The sequence below is a fragment of the Anolis carolinensis genome, chromosome 4 (genome assembly GCF_035594765.1).
Source record: "Anolis carolinensis isolate JA03-04 chromosome 4, rAnoCar3.1.pri, whole genome shotgun sequence".
Classification (NCBI taxonomy): domain Eukaryota; kingdom Metazoa; phylum Chordata; class Lepidosauria; order Squamata; family Dactyloidae; genus Anolis; species Anolis carolinensis.
This window is the reverse complement of record NC_085844.1, coordinates 127,374,664-127,391,666: the sequence shown is the minus strand read 5'-3', so window position 1 is coordinate 127,391,666 and position 17,003 is coordinate 127,374,664. Positions and strand designations below refer to the sequence as shown.

At 41.6% G+C, this 17,003-nt stretch overlaps 1 protein-coding gene across 2 annotated transcripts in view; it reads left to right on the top strand.

The window, feature by feature from the left end:
* The first annotated feature begins 10,531 nt into the window (after positions 1–10,531).
* tnr (tenascin R) overlaps positions 10,532–17,003 on the top strand; it is a 676,393-nt gene continuing 669,921 nt past the window's right edge. Inside the window, exon 1 of one of the 2 annotated variants that reach the window (XM_062979423.1) lies at positions 10,532–10,880. The gene's annotated coding sequence lies outside the window, so the exon portion shown is untranslated. The remainder of the gene's footprint in view (positions 10,881–17,003) is intronic. The other variant, XM_008108947.3, reaches the window with a different exon arrangement.

Genomic DNA, 17,003 nt, shown 5'->3' with positions numbered 1-17,003 from the left:
GCATAAAATAAGATGACCCCCTCCTCAGTGTGACATCCTTTCAAATATATAAACATGGCTATCATGTTTCTCTCTCAGCCTTCTTTTCTTCAAGCTGAACATACCCAGCTCTCTTACCCATTCCTCATAGGGAATGGCTTACAAACCTTTGATCATTTTGGCTTCCCTTCTCTGGACATGTACCAGCTTGTTAATATACTTCTTGAATTGTAGGACGCAGAACTGGATACAGTATCCCAGGCAGAGCTGTAACCAAAGGGGGGAGAGGGGTTCAAAACCCCCCTGAAAAATGTCAGTATTTTTAACCTGGTTTCCTTATGAATTTTAACTGATTAACCAATTCCCATGAGTGTCCACTGAAGTTTATTTGTCTTGAGTGTCCATTGAAGTTTATAGATGTAGCCTGATTTCTAAATTATTTTGCGATATTGAATTACTCTTCATGATTCGCTAAAAAAAAAAAAGGTTTCAACCCCCCGCCCCGAATTTTTTTTCTGGCTATGGCCCTGATCCCAGAGTAGACTTCTTGATCTCAACATTATATTCCTATTGATGTAGCCTAGAATCACATTGGCTTTTTTAGCTGCCGCATCATACTGCTAACTGTTGATCAGCTTGTTGTCTATTAAGACTCCTAAATCCTTTTCGCGTGTACTGTTTTCAGATCAGGTGCCACCCATCCTATACCTGTGCATTTAATTTTTATTGTCCAAGTGTAGTATGGAACATTTCTTCTTGTTGAAATTTATTTTGTTAGTTTTGTCCCAGCAATCTAATTGGTTACAATGTTCCCTCACTACTTAGCGGTTCACTTTTCGCTGTTTTGCGGTTTTCAATAAACTCTAAAAGAATATTATAAATCATAAAAATTTACAACTTACAGCCTAAGGAAGGGAGGAAGGAGAAGCTGAAGGGAGAGAAAAGGAGCCCAAGCGGCAATGGGAGGAGAAGGAGGTGATTTATCAACACAAGATTAGTTGATAAAGACTTAAAATAGTGTATAACTACTGAAATAATGTCTAAATATTAAAATAAATATACTGTCCCTACTTCGTGGATTTTCAATTATTGCGGGTGGTCCTGGAACGAAACCCCCGCGATAAGTGAGGGAACACTGTATATTCATTTTGGATTCAGCTCAGTTAGTTCTGAAGGAAAATCCCTTTTCCCCTGGGAAATGCCAGAACTAAACTGAAATGGCTTGGTTTGGCCCATCTGAATTCAATGCATATCCATGTGGTTCCTACAAAACTTGAGGGCAAGGGAACTAGATTAATTGTCCTCTAAATCAGTGTTTCTTAACCTGGAGATCAGGACCCCTGGGGGGGTCATGAGGAGGTGTCAGAGGGGTCACCAAAGACCATCAGAAAACACATATTTCTGGTGGTCTTAGAACCCCTTTGGCAGAGAAGGCTGAAGATCTCTTCACCTGTTCTTCTCATCCTTTTTGGAAACAGACATCGAATTCTCCCAAATTTTCTGCCAAATTTGGTCCAGATCCATCATTATTTGGATTCACCGTGCTCTCCAAATGTAGGTGAACTACATCTTCCTGAAGTCACAGTCAATTCCTCACAGATCGATCAGTATGTTGGTCATGGGGGTTCTGTGTGGGAAGTTTGGCCCAGTTCTATCATTGGTGGGGTTCAGAATGCTCTTTGATTGTAGGTGACCTATAAATCCCAGCAACTACAATTCCCAAATGACAAAATCAATCCCACCTTCACCAGTATTCAAATTTGGGCATATCGGGTATTTGTGCCAAATTTGGTCCAGTGAATGAAAATACATTCTGCATATCAGATATTTACATTACGATTCATAACAGTAGCAAAATTACACTTATGAAGTAGCATAATTTTATGCGTGGAGGTCACCATAACATGAGGAACTGTATTAAAGGGTTGCGGCATTAGAAAGATTAAGAACCACTGCTCTAAATAATGTTACATCATCAAGAGAGGGCAGTTATCTTCATTCCCATCCTGTGAGCTTTCCAGAGGCTAATGTACGGCCACATAGACCTTTCCTCTACAGAGCAATTAATGGTGTATTTGAGAGTCTCCGTGTACATAAAGTGTCTTACAGTGATAAAAAAAGGAGAAATGGAAAAAATATATTTAGGTCTAGCTTTTAAAATGTTGAGATGATGCTGATGATGCTATCACATTCAAATCATTTCAGAATGTATCGTCTCATAGAATCATAGAACGGGAAGAGATCATAAGGTCCGTCCAGTCCACCTCCCTACCATACAGGAACACACAATCAAAGCACTCTCAACAGATGATCATCCAGGCTTTACTTAAAAACCTCCAGAGAAAGAGACTCCACCAAACTCCAAGACAGTTTATTACACTAGTGAACATCTCTTACCATCAGAAGGTTTTTTCTAATGTTTAGGTGGAATCCTTTCTCCTGCAGATTGAATCCATGTCCTAGTTTCCAGAGAGGCAGAAAACAAATGTGTCCCCTTTTCAGTGTGACATCCTGCCTTGGAAGATGCTCGATGCATAAACAAGGAAGGTGTGAAAAGTTGGCAAAGAGTCGTGTACCGGAACAATATTTCAAAATGTCATTACTCACCACACACGTGATATCAGATATTATGCGATACTGTTCTTCTTTCTTGATCTATCTATGACAATGTAATTCAAATTTAATAAAATATGAGGAAGTGGGGAAAGAGACTTTTGAGAATATATGCACAGGTCTTCCTTCTGTACTACAAGCATTTGTCAGAAGGCCTGTTTAAACATTCAGAAGGATCAGGTTTTGATACATAGAATAATGTTCAGCTGAGGAAAGAGTCCATGATCTCCAACAGGCAGGGTTTTTGAAATATCAACCTGAGAGATGTCACTGTTGGATTCAGCCCCGAGACCCTGACTATTCTTGCCAACGACAAAAACAGCAGATGGACCAGTTAAAGCAGTGGTTCCCAACCTTCCTAATGTCGCGACCCCTTAATACAATTCTTCTGTTGTGGTGACCCCCACCCATAAAATTATTTTTGTTGCTATTTCATAATTGTAATTTTGCTACCGTTATGGATTGTAATGTAAATATCTGAAATGCAGGATGTATTTTCATTCACCTGACCAAATTTGGCACAAATACCCGATACATCCAAATTTGAATACTGGTGGTTGATTTTATCATTTGGGAGTTGTAGTTGCTGGGATTTATAGTTAACCTACAATCAAAGAGCACTCTAAACCCAGACCACAATGGATTTGCACCAAACTTGGCACACTACCAACATGGTTTTACTGTATGTATGGGTAAGTGTGTACATTTTGTGTGTTTCACATGTTTTGATATGGTCAAAATTGACTAATAATAAAGAGTTGTTGTTGTTGAATAGGCTTGTGCATTTTGGCTGAACCTTGTAGAATTGTTGTTGTAGAATACTGGTGGGGTTGGGGGTAGGCTGTTTTTGAATTCTGGGAGTTGTAGTTCATTAACACTCAAGAGAGTACTCTGTATCAAATTGGTGATGGAACTAGTAAACTTTACTAGTTTTTCAAGTAAACTAGTAAACTTGGCACACATACCCATCATGCTAAACTTTCGAGGTTTCGAGGAGACTAACTTCAGAGGCTGGGGATTATAGTTCACCCACATCGACAGAGCAGTGTGCACCCAACTGATGAATCTGGACCAGAGTTGGCACAAATACCCAATATGACCAACTTTGAACACTGATGGGATTTGGGGGGAGGCTGACCTAACATGATGATAATTGTAGTTCTCCCTGCATCCAGAGAAACCTATGACCCTCCACCCCACCCCACCGATGATGGATCTGAACCAAACTTGGCACACAGACTCAACATGGCCAATTGTGAATACTGGTGGGATTTGGGGAGGATTGACCCACGATTTTGGAAGTTGTAGTACACCCACATCCTTATGCTTTTTCCTAATGGGAACATTAATTTAAAAAACAAAAGGAAAGACTGACTTTTTCTAGTAAACAGCGTTACAAATTATCTAAACTGCTTCTGCTCCTCCTCCTGATGCTGCTGGGCCACTCTCAGTTCCATGTCACATTGGTGCTTTCCCCCGACCTTGAAGGGACTCACTGGCAGGAGCCTCCCTCCAGCCTCATGCTCTCTCCCTTTCCTGCGCATGTGCATTGTTCTGCTATGTGCCAAGCACACCTCCTCTCCCCTCCCCACTTGGAGTCTCAGAAACTGCCCTCCCCTTTGCTGAGAGGCTGGCCAATCACAGCAAGAGAAGGGTTTTTGGTGGGAGGATTTGCCTTCCAAAAGAAAGAGAAGGACTGGCGGAGAGATCTTCAGCCTTCTCTGCCAAAGGGGTTCCTAAGATCATCAGAAATATGTGTTTTCTGATGGTCTTTGGTGACTCCTCTGACCCTTCCCCAGGGGTCTTGACCCCCAGATTGAGAAACATTGATTTAGAGGAATCTCTTATGAGCCATGTAAATCTCTCTGGCACAAATAAAAAGTCTGCTTATTGCACTGAGCAGAAAGGACAGGGGGAGGAATATGTGGCTCCCAGAGTTTGCAGGACTGAAGCTCCCATCAGCCCTAGCTGCAAAGCCAATGGGAATGGGAGTTGCAGTCCAGAGATATGTGCAGGGCCACAAGGTGCTCACCCCTGGGGCCTGCTGCATGTCTTTGGCACAGTGTTATTTTGTCCAACTGAAGCATGTATTTTTTGCACCCAAATGACAACATAACAGACATGGGTTCATTTTGTCCAAATGAAGCATGTATTTTTGCACCCTCACCATTCAAAAACAGCCTTTTTGCTTGATTAAGTTAAAGTTGGAATAAGCATAAAGCAGCATTCCCAGGGCCATCTTAACAGTGTTGCAGACCTTTAGGCAAAGCAATGGACTGGGCCCTGCTTACAATACTATTCACAGGAATATAGATGTAAGTTATCAATAAAATAAACCTATAGGATTGTCTTCTTCACTTCACTTTATTTCTTAATTAGTCGCTCTCCACCAGAATGCTCCGAGCAATTTAAAATATCATTCCACAATATAAAAACATTCAACATAAAACATTCAACAGTGACTATTTGGCAAATTAGATCTGATTTACTTAAATGCACAACCAAACAGCCAAGTCTTGAGCGCTTTTACAAAAGGTCGCAACTCCGACATTGCTCTAACATATGGAGGCAATGAGTTCCACAGAATTGGAGCATAGGTCGAAAAGGCTCTACGCCTTGTAGCTTCCAGGTGTACCTCCCTAGGGCCCAGTATGTATAGGAGATTTTCCTGGGAGGATCGAGGTGACCACTGATGGAAAAAAGGAATGAGGCGGTCCCTAAGATATAAGGGTCCTTGGCCATTTCAAGCTCTAAATGTCAGGATCAGTATCTTGTAAGAGATCCGATGTTCTATTGGTAGCCAATGCAGTTGTTTCAGAATCGGTGTAATATGGGATCTTATAGATGATCCCGCTAGCAGCCTGGCCGCCGCATTTTGGACTATTCGGATCTTCTGGGTTTTTGTCTTTGGAAGGCCAGCGTATAAGGCGTTACAATAATCCAACCTAGTGGTGACTGTTGAATAGATTACCTACAATCTTCTGGGAGATGCTTACTCTAACCAGCTAGAAACCTACTAGCAACCATCACCCAGAGGACCTTTTCACTGGTTGTCCCAGGACTGTTGAATGATTTGCTGGAGGGAATCACATAGCTAAATTTATTTATCATGTCAGAAGTGAATTGAGAATACTGTTATAATGGATAAAAAACCCACAAAGTTAAAAACTTGGCATTGTATTAAATTTCCTGTGACCAGAAGCTGGCCCCTTTGAGTGCCTCTGGTGTTGCTGTAAGAAGGTCCTCCATAGTGAATGCAGAAGGGCTCAGTCTGCATTGTAGTAAGTGGTGTGTGGTTTGCCCTTCTCCACACTCACATGTCACTTTGAAGCCCCATTTCTTAATATTGGCTCTGCGTCTCATACCAGAGCATAGTCTGTTCAGCATCTTCCAAATCACCCATTCTTCTGTGTGCCCAGGGAAGTGTTTCTCATCTGGTCTCAACCACTGATTGAAGTTCTGAGTTTTAGCCTGCTATTTTTGGGCTCTTGCTTTGTTGAAAATAGCAACCTTCTACAAGCCTCCTATTTGTTATGTAGATAATGGAGATTGCTTAATATATTGAATGTGTGTATATATTGGTATGCAATTTCCCCTTAACTCTATGTTGTTAGAGGTTGTAGGAGGGACTACAGATCATGTGACCCATGTGACCCTGATCTATTAAAGGCTGTGACTGCGATTGTTTTTTAACAGAAATTGCTGTGTTTTATCTATGATGTATAATTTGTTATATTTTATTGTATGTTGTTTTGTATTTGCATTTGTATTTATTTTGGAAACCGCCCTGAGTCCCCTTGGGGAGATAGAGTGATATATAAATAACATGTTTTATTATTATTATTATTATTATTATTATTATTGGAGAATGTTCAGAGTGAGACTCCATTTTAGAATCCGTTTGAGTTGGAAGTCAGTTAAGTCAGTTGATGTCAGTTAATGAGTCTGTTTGCATCAGAAATCAGTTGAATGTAGTTAATTGATGTATGAAGTCAGTTGAGTATAGTTGAGTTCAGCAGTGGAACTCTCTGCCCCATAATGTGGTGGAGGCTCCTCCTTTGGAGGCATTTAAACAGAGGCTGGATGGCCATCTGTCGGGGGTGCTTTGAATGAGATTTTCCTGCTTCTTGGAAAATCACCCATGAGGTCTCTTCCAACTTTATGATTCTATGAGTATAGTACAGTATGCTGCATTGAGTAGTCAGTTTATATTAAGTCAGTGTTCAGTTTAAACTATCAACCAATAAGAAATGTACTTGTATGCTGAATACATGAAGTTTGAAAGTAAATCAATTATGGAAAGGAGATTCCACCTGAACATTAGGAAGAACTTCCTCACAGTGAGGGCTGTTCGGCAGTGGAACTCTCTACCCTGGACTGTGGTGGAGGCTCCTTCTTTGGAGGCTTTTAAACAGAGGCTGGATGGCCATCTGTCGGGGGTGCTTTGAATGCGATTTCCTGCTTCTTGGCAGGGGGTTGGACTAGATGGCCCATGAGGTCTCTTCCAACTCTACTATTCTATGATTCTATGATTCTATGATTAACTTTTAACAAAGACTACTTTTTTTTCGTCTCTTGAGAGCATGATTTGAATACAATATATTTTATGGGAGAGTAGATGTTAGATGTTCTTTTGGGCTACTGAAATAACACTTCTGAAGATCGGCTATATATTTTATGTATTGGCATATCTTTGTTCCTAACAGTTCAAAGAGATAACCAGGGATATCAGTCTAACAGCTGGGAAGCCTAAATTGCCTTGCATGAATACTAGTGGATATTTCCCACCAAGGAGAAGATGGACTCAAGCGGGTTTTTAATTCTTTTCAGGAAGATCATACTTTATAAAAAGGTTTCACTCTCTAATACGGTCATGCCTTTCCAAATAGTTATTATTATTATTCCAAATAGTGTACATGTCAATGAATCTACAAAAGGGTCACGCTTCCAAAAGCCTATGGAGATTTCTGGTTTTCCAAAATGCCTGCTGAGGTGTTCCTGCGAGTATCTCTGTATATCAATGTTTCTCAACCTGGTGGTCGGGACCCCAGGAGGGGTCGCAAGGGAGTTTCAGAGGGGTCACCCAACGACCATCAGAAAACACATATTTCTGATGGTCTTAGGAACCTAAATCCCTCCAGTATTTTCTATTAACCATGAGGTTTCTGTGTGAGAAGTTTGGCCCAATTCTATCATTGGTGGGTTTCAAGGAGTTCTTTGATTGTAGGTGAATTATAAGTCCCAGCAACTACAACTCCCAAATGTCAAGATCTATTTTTTCCAAACTCCACCTGTGTTCAAATTTGGGTGTATTGAGTATTCATGTCAAGTTTGGTCCAGATCCATCATTGTTTGAAATCCACAGTGCTCTCTGGATGTAGGTGAACTACAACTACCAAACTCAAAGTCAATGCCCACCAAACCCTTTCAGTGTTTTCTGTTCATCATGGGAGTTCTGTGTGCCAAGTTTGGTTCAATTCCATCATTGGTGGAGTTCAGAATGCTCTTTGAGTGTAGGTTAACTATAAATCCCAGCAGCTACAACTACCAAATGACAAAATAAATCCCCCCCCCCCCAAGCCCACCAGTATTCAAATTTGGGCATATCGGGAAGACCTATGAAAGCAACTGACTAGAGACAGTATGAAACATATATAAATATTTGAAATTGATAAAGAAAGAGTCTAATATGAGGACGACAAAATGGGGACAAGACAATATATATTTTATTTTTTAAATAAGGAAAGAGAGTAAAAATATTTGACGTGAACTTAAGGAAGAAGAATGGAAGACAAAACTTTTTCTTTTTCTTCTCCTGTCCCTCCTTTCTCTCCCCCTTGCCTCTCTCCCCTTTTCCCCCTTTTTCCCTCCTTCCCCTCACTTCCCAACCCTTCCAGAATCCTCACCTTTCCTACCTTGAAACCCCAACTTTTTAATATACATATAACTTGAAACTTCTTTAATAAAAATTATAAAATAAAAAATTGGGCATATTGGGTATTTGTGCCAAATTTGGTCCAGTGAATGAAAATACATCCTGCATATCAGATATTTACATTACGATTCATAACAGTAGCGAAATTACAGTTATGAAGTAGCAATGAAAATAATTTTATGGTTGGGGGTCACCACAACAGAAGAACTGTATTAAGGGGTCGCGATATTAGGAAGGTTGAGAATCACTGCTTTAACTGATCCATCTGCTGTTGTCGTTGGCAAGAATAGTCAGGGTCTCAAGGCTGAATCCAACAGTGACACCCCTCAGGTTGATATTTCAAAAACCCTGCATGTTGGAGATTATGGACTCTTTATTGATTTAAGACGATGGCATACTGGCTGACAGAGCCATAGCAAGAAAAAAAATGGGGGGGGGGGGAGGGGTGTGAAACATTTTTTAGTGAATCATGAAGAGTAGTTTCATAATGCAAAATAATTTAGAAATCAGGCTCCATTAATAAACTTCAGTGGACACTAACAGGGATTTGGTTAATCAGTTAAAATTCATGAGTAAACCAGGTTTTTAGGAGCCTCCAGTGGCTCAGAGTATTAATTAATTAATTAATTTACAGTATTTATATTCCGCCCTTCTCACCCCGAAGGGGACTCAGGGCAGATCACATTGCACACATATAAGGCAAACATTCAATGCCATAACATAGAACAGAGACAAAGACAGACGCAGGCATGGGCTGGCCTCAAACTCATGACCTCTTGGTCAGAGTGATTTGTTGCAGCTGGCTGCTATCCAGCCTGCGCCACAGCCCGGCGTGTTAAATCGCTGAGCTGCTGAACTTGCAGACCAAAAGGTCCCAGATTCAAATCCGGGGAGCGGAGTGAGCTCACACTGTTAGCTCCAGCTTCTGCCAACCTAGCAGTTTGAAAACATGCAAATGTGAGTAGATCAATAGGTACCGCTCCGGCGGGAAGGTAATGGCGCTCCATGCAGTCATGCTGGCCACATGACCTTGGAGGTGTCTATGGACAATGCCGGCTCTTCAGTTTAGAAAATGAGATGAGCACCAACTCCCAGAGTTGGACACGACTGGACTTAACATCAGGGGAAACCTTTACCTTTACCTTTTACCAATTTTATGAAAATTCATAAAACTACAGTAGAGTCTCACTTATCCAATGTTCTGGGTTATCCAATGCATTTTTGCAATCAATGTTTTCAATGCATTGTGATATTTTGATGCTAAATTTGTAAATACAGTAATTACTACATGGGATTAATGCGTTATGAACTACTTTTTCTGTCAAATTTGTTGTATAACATGATGTTTGGGTGCTTAATTTGTAAAATCATAACCTAATTTGATGTTTAATAGGCTTTTTCTTAGGTAAAGGTTTTCTCCTGACGTTAAGTCCAGTCATGTCTGACTCTGGGGTTTGGTGCTCATCTCCATTTCTAAGCCGAAGAGCCGGCGGTGTCCGTAGACACCTCCAAGGTCATGTGGCTGGCATGACTGCATGGAGCGCCGTTACCTTCCCGCCAGAGCGGTACCTGTTGATCTACTGTTTTTGAACTGCTAGGTTGGAAGGAGCTGGAGCTAACAGCGGCTGCTCATGCCGCTCCCGGGGTTTGAACCTGGGACCTTTCGGTCTGCAGCTCAGTGCTTTAACGCACTTTGCCACCGGGGCTTTTTCTTAATCTCTCCTTATTATCCAACATATTTGCTTATCCAACATTCTGCCGGCCCGTTTATGTTGGATAAGTGAGACTCTACTGTATTTCATAACTGTAATTTTGCTACTGCTATGAATCATAGTGTAACGATCTGATATGCAGGATGCATTTTCTACAGCCCTGCTGGCTGACACCCGAAGAGAGGATGGGCCGAAGAGAGGATGGGCCGGAGATGTCTTTTCGACTTGCAGAATGTGCTGGGAAGAGAGAGCCTGTTTTCGTACCGGGGTGCCGTTCCCCGTTTGGCCACTAGGTGGCTCTTGGCGGGAGCCTGAAGGTGGGAGAGTCTGCTGCTGCCGTTGGAACTGAAGGGAGAAGGAAGGGCTGAGGGTTGAGGGTCCGCAGCTGCGCCAGGGGGGACTTGCCGCGGGACGAGAGCGGCCAGGCTTCCTCTCCATTGCCCTGCCATCCCATCTCCCCGCCCGCAGCGCTGCTCCTCGCCGGCTGCTCCCTCCTTCCTCCGCCGAAGACGGGCGGGGGTTCGCCTGGCAGAAGAGGACCCAGCCGTCGGGGGCTGCAGCGCCGAAGAGAGGGTCCCTTTTGCTCCCTTGGCTCTGCGAGGAGGACGGGGCTGAGCCCGGCTCTAGTGCTGCTGCTGGCGGTGAGTGAGTCCGGCGTCACTTCTTCCCGGCCCGTTTCAGCACCATGGAGAGCGGCGCCAGGGCTGGGCTGTGCTGTGCTGAGAGCTCCCTTCTGGGACGCTGCCCTTTCTCTAGGGCAGGCGAGACCCATAGAGAAACCTCTTTGGTTTCCCAAGACACTCCTGGGATCCAGAAGGTGGGCTTTGGGGGCGTCGCAGGGCTTTTCCTCGCAGGCGGTTTCATGGCAAGCTGCCCTTTGATAGCAAGGCTTGTTAAGAGCAGGTTAAAGAGAGTCAACTTCCTCCCGGTGCCTGCGGAGAAGGAAGAAACTACTGGGGAAAGTGGGTTCTTGTGATTTTTCCTGGCCATGTTGCAGAAGCATTCTCTCCTGACATTTTGCCCATATCTGTGGCAGGCATCCTCAAAGGTTGTGAGGTATATTGGGAAACTAAGTAAGGAAGGTCCAGGGTGGGAGAGGCCAGTGTGGATGTTGTAATTAATCACCTTGATTAGCATTAATGGCCTCGCCAGCTTCATTCCTGCCTGGGGGAATCCTTTGTTCGGAGGTGTTAGCTGCCCCTGATTGATTCATGTCTGGAATTCCTCTCTTTTCGGAGTGTTGTTCTTTATTTACTGTTCTGATTTTAGTTTTTTTTAATACTGGGGAAAGGTCCCTTTCTTGCTTGCTCTGGGGCCAATCGGAAGCTCTTCATTTGCTAAGCCTCTCTGCTCTCATGTTCCAATCTCTGGCTTTGTTCCTTTGGGCCATTTCTGGGAAAAGGTGTCCTGTTTAGAATCATAGAATCATAGAGTTGGAAGAGACCTCATGGGTCATCCAGTCCAACACCTGCCAAAAAGCAGGACATTGCATTCAAAGCACCCCCGATTACTTTGCACTGACAAATGTAGATTGGACCCTTCTTCTGCTTCTGCTTCTTTCTTACTTTTCCCTGAGTCCCCTCGGAGGACTCGGGGGACTCGGGCAGAATACAAATAAAGTTGATTATTATTATTATTATTATTATTATTATTATTATTATTATTATTATTCTAATCTATCTCAGAGCTTCCTCCTCCTCCTCTCCTTATTCTCCTTCTTCTCCTTCTTTTCCTGCTTCTTCTGATTCTTCCTTATCATCTTTAAGGGGATGTGCATATGCTTTATGTCCCCCCCCCCCCCCCCAATTACTGTCCTTATAACCCTTTGCTGGATGCTACTGAACAGAGGCTGCTGTTCAAGAAAAAAACCACACTGTTGGTCTTGTGAAAGCAGTTTCATTGGTTTTAGGTTATCCGTTTAGGTTTCTGTGAGTTTTTTTGGACTGTGTGGCCATGTTCCAGTAGCATTCTCTCCTAACGTTTCACCTGCACCTATGGCAAGCATCCTCCGAGGTTTGTTCAGAGGTCACAGCAACCCAGTGATTCTGGCCATGAAAGCCTTCAAGAACATATCTGTTTATTTGATTGGCACATCTAGTAACTAGTAGGAGTTTCCCGGATCTATTGGCTTTGCTTGGAAATCGCTTCCACTTGTGGGTTAAATGTATCAGGAAGCCTGATATTAACTTCAGGAAAAGGCAGTTTATAAAATAATAATAATAATAATAATAATAATAATAAGTAATAATAATACCAGCTGATATATTATTACTATTACTATTACTATTATTATAATAATGTAATAACAATAATACAATGTATCAGGAAGCCTGGTATTAACTTCAAGAAGGGGTGGGCTATAAAATAATAATAATAATAATAATAATAAACAATAATAATAGTAATAAGCCACCTCTTCTTGAAGTTAATACCTCTCTTCCCAATACATTATTATTTTTATTATTTAAATTTAAATCCTAATTTGTATGCCTCTGCTTAGGCTGGATCGACATTGTCCTGTGTCCCAGGATCTGATCCCAGGTTATCTGCTTTGAACTGGATTATATGAATCTACACTGCCAGATAATCTCGGATGAGAAAATAATCTGAGATACAGGGCAGTGTAGATCCAGTCTGGGTGAACAGTCTCTTTCCAAAGCCATCCTGATGCTTTAGCCTTCTCCAGCAGACTCCCTTTATCTATATGTATTTTCAGATGGATTAAGTCTCCTCCATAATTCATGGTTATCAGGCCAACAAATTATAAGGATGGTATGACAAAATGCTGATTTGTTTGAAAGTATTTTAAAAAGTGTAAGTTGTCAGAAGTCCTTCACATTTTGTTTGACCTTATGTCTGTGTTATTGAAGTAATCTGATGTGGTTGCAAAATCTGTTTCTTTACCAGAAACAGTAAAAATGATCCTGGTCCTATCTATATCTTTCATTCTGCTTTAGATAGTAGTAGGTAATAGGCTTCTGGATTGCAATTGATTATATAGTTCTTCTTTTTTTACATTTCCACATAACTTTTCTTTCTACCTGAACTGTAGTTATGTGTGTTTCTGAATGTAGATCATACGTTGCATTCTGAAACACATACAGGTAAAATTTAAATTGAAAGAAAAGTTATAAAAAATAACTTGCTGCACTATTCTGTCCCATTCTGAAATGTTTACAGTGACAATTGATATTGCATTCAGGACTTCAGTTGTGGTTCCAGAAGGCAACAGGTATCGTTCACATTGTGGTCACTTTTCTGATGGGCACCACTTTACATTTTATCAGTATTGCTTAATGTATGGGCTAAGTGTTCTCATTTCTGCGAGTGGTTAATACAAAGCAGACAGGGTCTAAGGAACAGCCACTGTATTCATTTGCAGAAAAAAAGGAGAAGTCTGTAATCAAAAGATGAACAAATATATTCTGACATAATCTTCCAGAGCAAGAGAAAGCTAGAGAACATGATTCTGCTCCAGATCAGTAGCTTATGCATAGCGACAGTGTGCATCCTTTAGGGCTTCCTTTTGCTTCTTGGTTCGGGGCACAGCATTTCATCGTCCCTCTCTTTGCTAACTTCTTTTTAAGTTTGTATCTAAGTATCTGAAACAATAGGAACGGTTGCCATGAAAGCATATATTGCAGCAATATTCTGAAAGCCCATAGCTAGTAGAAGTCAGTACAGAAATTGTAATATTTTTAATAAATTGGGATGGTTTTTAGAGAGGGAGGGGGTTGTCACAGTAGAGGAAGGAAAACAGACATGATTATTAGCATTCTTTTCTCAATCAAAAAGTCTGAACTGGAAGCAGAAAACTGGATGCCACAAAGACAGAATTCAAATTTTGAAAGAAGCAATCAGGTTTTTTTCAAAATAAGATAAGATTTATTCATCTGTAGTCATGCAGTAGCTTTCTGGTTGTGCTTCTACAGAACAATAGGTTGAATCCTTGTAATGTCCCATATATTCCTTCTGTGGAATACCTGCTGTGTAGTGTGCGGATGAGTAATTAACTGATATTGATTTGTCTGCTTCATAGAAATGCTTTGTTTACTTAAGATGTACGAGAGTATGTTTTCTCCCATTGTTTGATTCTACTCCTCCTGTCTCAGTATGTTTCTTAAAGTATCTCCTTTCACTGAAATAAGGAAAAATGTGAGAGAGACCTGTTAGAGGTCCTATGCATTAAGCAAGTTGTGCTACATGGAATATTTTGACGTGCTGATTGTCTAATACAGAGATATTTGTCTTTTATGTTATGTGTGTATATTTGTAGTATAGGGTTTTAATTGCTGCAGGCCATTGTGAGATCAATATTTAGCCAGACAGTGGGCTTAAAATATAATGAAGTCGGTAAAGGCAATCAAACTTCCCTGATAGACAGTTTCTTCACCATAGCCAGCATGTATAAAATAGTAAGAAGGGACTTGACAAATTCTGGGGTTGCTTTCTCAATGCACATATGGCAGCCGAAGTGCAATATTCTCAACCAGTTCTCCGCATGTACTGCAGAAACACTTTTTATGCTAATTCATGTTCATATTCATGTGGAATCCATGGCAAAGGTTTCTTGGCCAATCAGCAATATAGGAAAATGTTCTCCTGAAAGCAAAAGTTTGGAAAACTGCTGTTGGTAACATATAGTAATGTGACTCATTCCAAACACATTACTAGGCATTGAAATCCTCTAGGTAAGGAGTAGACTTGTGCTCGGATCTGTATTTAGCCATTTCCTTTGGCCAATCCAGCTTCTTCGATTTGTTCAGGTGCAAGAAATGGCAAGGGCCCACCCATCATGGATTCCCCTCCGTAATGGAACCACCTGGCAGTCAATCTCGGCTCTTCCTCCGCTATTCGGCATCACAGTTTAACTTTTTTATTAATCCCAGCAAACAAAAAGAAAACCCTCATTCCATGAAAACTACTACCACCTAATTACCTCTCTTCTACTAGAAAGTAGAAACAGCTCTAAGAAGGCACTAAAACCAAAGCAGAAAGGATATTGAAGCGTGCCAAGAAAAAAAGAGGGGTTTTTAAAGGAAGTCCAGGGAAGATAGCTCCAGGAGGTCATCGCTTTTCCTTATCTGGAAGTTGGAAGCCTCCTTAAAATGCCTTGGAAATAGTGTGTTGCGGGGTGTAGGCCCGGGAGAGAAAGTACATGCACTTGCCTACAGCACCTCTCCTCTCATCCTCTAGAGTAGAAACAGCTTAAATGCCTAAAATGATGGGAAGGGGAGCTGGGAAATCCCCCCCACTCCCATAATGTACCTGATAGAAAACAAATCTTTCAGCTCCCCAAAGCAAAAACAGATTTCTGCCCTCCTAATTTGGGATGCTCCTGAAAAAATGGATTGGGGCCCCACCAAAACCCGGGACACCAAAACGGATTAATGTTTACATGGACTGCGCAAGCCTAGTAAGGAGTGTAGGGGCCCTGGTGGCGGCGCAGTGTGTTAAAGTGCTGAACTGCTGAACTTGCAGACTGAAAAGTCCCAGGTTCAAATCCCAGGAGCGGAATGAGTGCCCGCTGTTGCTCCAGCTCCTGCCAACCTAGCAGTTCGAAAACATGCCAATGTGAGTAGATCAATAGGTACCACTCTGGTGGGAAGGTAACGGCGTTCCATGCAGTCATGCCGGCCACATGACCTTGGAGGTGTCTACGGACAACGCCGGCTCTTCGGCTTAGAAATGGAGATGAGCACCAACCCTAAGAATCGGACACGACTGGACTTAACGTCAGGGGAAACCTTTACCTTTACATTTTAGTAAGGAGTGTAACATGGAAAAAGCTTGCATAAGTATAGTATGAAATGAAGGATGAGTTCTCAAAAATCCATCCTTCTTTGTATTATAGTGGCCATCAATCTCACCATTGGCACCTTGAGAAACATTCTGAGTCTTTATTTGTTTTAAACTGCTATGGACAACTAGCTCTTGTAGCTTCATTGGGCAGTTCTAAAGCCAACAAGTTGTAAAAAAAAGACCTAGAGGATCATTTTCTGGTATGTATTACTTTGCCCTTTCAGCATCTCTAGTGGGACAATTAAATATCAGCTGTCTCTACCATAGGATATCCAGATATAATAAGAAAAGGTTCCTGAATGTGCTTGTTAAGGAGGCTGCCTAACTGAATTAATGTTAAGATCTTCCCCAGTGGTGAATTCGGAAGATGAACATGTTCTCATCATGGTAACCCCAATAGGCTCATCCCAAGAAGAATCCAGAAATGGTGTACAAGAACAAATGAATTATAGCAGTTATCATCTGCATCAGGACCTTTTTTTTAAAAGGAAGCTAACATAGCTTTGTTTCTTGCTTAAAACTAAGCAACTTCCCAATACTTTCATTGCAACCATGGGATCTTACAACGGTGCAATTGCTGAAGAGATATCTTCCTCCCACAACCCACTTCAGTTATCATGGAGACTTTAATTAAACTTGGCTAGATACAGGCTAGATCAAAGCAGATAATCCAGATTATCATCTTTGAACTGGATTATATGAGTCTACACTGTTGTATCATCCAATTCAAAGCAGATAATCTGGATTTTATATGGCAGTATAGATGGGGCCAAAGAATCCCATAGGGCAGTGGTCCTCAACCTGGGGTCCCCAGATGTTTTTGGCCTACAATTCCCAGCAATCCCAGCCAGTTTACCAGCTGTTAGGATTTCTGGGAGTTTATTTATTTATTTATTTTTATTTACAGTATTTATATTCCGCCCTTCTCACCCCGAAGGGGACTCAGGGCGGATCACATTATA